This window comes from Ailuropoda melanoleuca, unplaced genomic scaffold (assembly GCF_002007445.2).
Source record: "Ailuropoda melanoleuca isolate Jingjing unplaced genomic scaffold, ASM200744v2 unplaced-scaffold25212, whole genome shotgun sequence".
Taxonomy (NCBI): domain Eukaryota; kingdom Metazoa; phylum Chordata; class Mammalia; order Carnivora; family Ursidae; genus Ailuropoda; species Ailuropoda melanoleuca.
This window is the reverse complement of record NW_023195185.1, coordinates 1-3,870: the sequence shown is the minus strand read 5'-3', so window position 1 is coordinate 3,870 and position 3,870 is coordinate 1. Positions and strand designations below refer to the sequence as shown.

The 3,870-nt window shown below is 55.4% G+C and overlaps 1 long non-coding RNA gene across 1 annotated transcript; it reads right to left on the bottom strand.

The window, feature by feature from the left end:
• Positions 1-10: 10 nt before the first annotated feature.
• Positions 11-2,128, bottom strand: LOC117798108. Its single transcript, XR_004622825.1, has 3 exons — positions 2,003-2,128; positions 394-1,592; positions 11-335 (listed from the first exon to the last, which is right to left on the bottom strand). It is a non-coding gene; the product is annotated as an uncharacterized LOC117798108 (long non-coding RNA).
• Between the last annotated feature and the right edge of the window lie 1,742 nt (positions 2,129-3,870).

The following is a 3,870-nucleotide window of genomic DNA, read 5'->3' as shown; positions in this document are numbered from 1 at the left end:
ACCTGGGCCTCAGGTCACAGGGTCAAAGGGCCTCACACAAAGGCCCAAAGACCCACACCAAGGCTCATATAAATTTTAAAAGACCAAAGATAACAAGAAATTTCTCCGCGTGCCCTGGAGAAAAGAAAATAATCACATGAGAGCAAAGCAGACCTGCAGTAGCACCAGGGCTTCTTCCCAGCGAGGGCACAAGCCAAAAGCAATCCTACAAATGATACCTACGCAGGAAGGTTATTTTTAACCTAGGAGTTTTGTTTTTAATTCTGCAAAACTAATCATCACACATAAGAGTCCAATAAAGACATCTGCAGGCAGGCAAGGTATCAAAAATTCACCTTCGGTGGACTGTTGCTTAGAAAGTATGATATTACGATATATCATAAGNAAATTCACCTTCGGTGGACTGTTGCTTAGAAAGTATGATATTATGATATATCATAAGAAATATATTTGGTCTTCCTGGCACTGAGCAGCTAAAGCCCGTGGATTTTCCGGAGATAAGAGCCATAAAGGCGTTTCCATGTTAATGGTGTCAGTGGGAAAGGCCTCAGGTTGCAGGAGCCAACCCAGGGGATCAGGAAATTAGAGCTTTGGGACCCAGGGAGGGAGCCAGGCCGGGGATCAAGTTCAGTGGCCAAAGGCCAACAATCATGCCTTGTAAGGAAGCCTCCAGAAAATGGCAAAGCACAAGGAGGTTTGGGGAGCTCTCGGGTTGGCGACTGCGTGGAGATCCAGGGACAGTGGTGGACCCCCACGGCCGGCCCTGTGCATCTTTCCCACCTGGCTGTCCTGATTATATCCTCGAAGAGTAAACCGTGATCTAGAAATCAAACTCAGGAGGGGGTGGTGGGAATCTCTGGAATCTACTAGAAGCCATGTGCAAGCGAATGAGCAACTCGTCAGAGACAGTGGTGCAGGCAGCTGGTCAGCCCAGGACAGTGAGGAAAGTCCCACAGAACTGTGCAGGAAGGGGGTGGCGGAAATACACAAGCCCCCGACGTTCTCCTACATCCAACTACGGAGCATTTGAGACACGCTGTTAAAGGCTCTACCTGCAAGAGCAGCAGAGCGACATGCACACCAGGAACCCAGAAAGAGCACAGGGCAGGTTCCTCACCCAGGGGTGACCGTGCCCCCAGGGCACATTTGGTAAAGTCGGGACACATCCGGGCTGGTCACAAACGGACTACCTACGGGGGAAGCCAGGGGCGCTGCCGCACTGCGTGCCATGCATGGGACAGCCCGAGCCTCGGGCTGGGGCTGAGAGACCCTGGCATACAGGATGGCTCCAGACACGAGATGCCTAACGGCCACGGCCGACGAGCCTTCCGTGATAACGTGGCTGTACTGTAACCAGCAGCCTCAAGACAGCCGTACCTAAAATGGCAGGAACTTGCCCCCAGTTCTCACGTATCTCCCCCCTGACGTGGACCACGGCTCCGCCCAAGGAAGATGTGACACAAGCATCCACGGAGAGGCCACGACAAGGCACGGCGACTCACCGGCTCCGTGACCACGGGGTGAACCAGCGCAGCTCCCGGTAGTTGCCTTCGTTGGCCAAGGCCATTTTGGGTCTGATGAGCAGGACCCTCCTGCAGGCAGGAGGACAGATCGGCTCCTGAGATGAGCCCCTGGTCACAAGGGATGGCCCACTGGTCCACCCTCCCCTGACGGTGGACATGACTGAGCCGCCGAGACCCAGCAGGGGTGCTGGGCAGGCAGCTGACGTCTGGGGTCTCCTAGGGGAACAGGGCACACCACCCTCCCTCTAACAACTTCCGGCCAGCAGCCCCGCCCTGCGGTCTGTCCTTCTAATACCCAAAGGGGTCCGTGGTGGGCAGAGACCGGGAGAAGCAGTGACACTAAGGACTGGGCATTTCTGGAAGCGGTCTCCTAGCACACGGCTCCCAGAAGGGAGCGGTTCCCAGGAGGGAGCACGCCACAGGGCAGCAGAGCCTGGGAGAGGCAGCGTGCGGGTCACTCTCTCCCGGGTGCCACCTACCTGTTGAGAAATATCACCCTGCAGTTGTAGCGGACATTTCGGTGCATGACAGGCCTGTGGAGAGAGGGGACACACACGTGTGTCTGTGAACAGCAAAGTGCTATGTCTGTTGCAAGACGAAACTTCCTGGGGCCTGTAAGAGAAGCGGAAGGCGCCCTGCAGCTTTCTCGGGGGGCTTCTGCCTGGCTGTCGGCTCTAAAGTGGGAAAGACTCTTCTAATGGAACACAGTCGTTCCCTCTTAGGGCTCGTCCTCTCTCCAGGAACGTTCTCAGACCCCCCTATCTGCACGCAGCCCTGTCACCCTGTCACCTCTCCATCCCCTTCTGGCCTCAGGCACCTGAGCCTTCCTGGTTCTCCTTCAGAGCACCCCCTGACCTGTGGGCTGCGCCCCTTCTAAAAGGCGGGTCTTCTAGGGACCGGCACTCTGTCTGGACCCCTCCCACAGATACTGGGCTTCACGTCTCCGCCCTCGCGTCCTCCCCCTTCACAGGAAGCCAGGGCTCTGTTAGGGCGGAGCTGACCAGGTATCAAGGAAATCGTGATATAATTGTTTTATTCAGAGCTTATAAGTCGAAAAGTTGAAAAGAAAATAACTTTATAAATATGCTTATTAACATTTTAAGAGTAAAAAGTAGAAAAATAAAAATAAAAATAGGATTATAGGGCGCCTGATGTCTCAGTCGGTTGAGCATCTGACGCTTGATTTTGGCTCCGGTCACGATGTTGGGGTTGTGCGATGGGGCCTCACATCGGACTCCCTGCCCAGCGAGGCGTCTGCTTCTCCCTCTGCCCCTCCCCCTGCTCTCTCTCTCTCTCAACAAATCTTTTTTAAAAACAGGATTATACACCAAGCAACAGAAGAAAGTGGAGCACAGAAGAGCAACCAAAGAAGGGAAAATGAGAGGAAAACAAGAGGACCCGAGCAGGACCAAGCCCCTGTGAGGGCTGAACCAGGACACGCAGAAATGCCCATGTCCTAATTCCCGGGGCCCCAGGGATTATAATGTGAGCCCCCTACATGGTGAGAGGGGCTCTGCAGACGTGATGACTAAGTTACAGACCCTGAGATGGGGCGATTACCCCAGGCTACCTGGGGCCACCACATACAGTCACCAGGTTCTTCCCTGAGGGGGGCGGGTCAGAGCAGGAGCCTTAAGCACGCGCAGGACAACTCCTGGCTCTGAAGGTGGACTGAGGGACCCCGGGGATTGCCCCCCCAGGAGCCTCCAGGAGCCAGCCTGGCTGACCCATTTTTCAGACATCTGACGTCCGGAAACAAGACAAAAAATCTGTGTTCCTTTTGTGTCTTACGTTTGCAGTCATTTGTCACAGAAGCGATGGGAAACGTATCAAGAATCATGATAAACCTGAACACTGGGTTAAAAATCCCGTTTGTGTTGCTGCTGAAACGAAGCCCCAATAAACACGTGTCACAGGACATGGAAAGGAAGGGGTGGGCACGGCAAGGCTGCACTAAGCAGAGGAAAGCAAACACGGCCCCACTCCCGTCAGGCAGAACGGACCTGAGGATAGAAGCAGGAACGACATACAAGCCCACTGAGGGGCTCCGGCTTGGCGGGGATGGCGCACACGCACGCACGCACGCACGAGTAGTAGTGGAATCCCACCCATATGAGCTACACCAGTAGGCCCGCCTCCACAGACCCATGCCCTACACCCCGTCCATGTACACCTCCACATGCGGACACCGCTCCCTATGTGCCCGCGCCATACGAACCCTGCCCGCTAAGGACCCGCGCCGTACACACCTGCGCCCTGGACCCCGCCCCCTACGTACCCGCACCGTACACACCTGCACCCTGGACCCCGCCCCCTACGTACCCGCACCGTACACACCTGCGCCTCT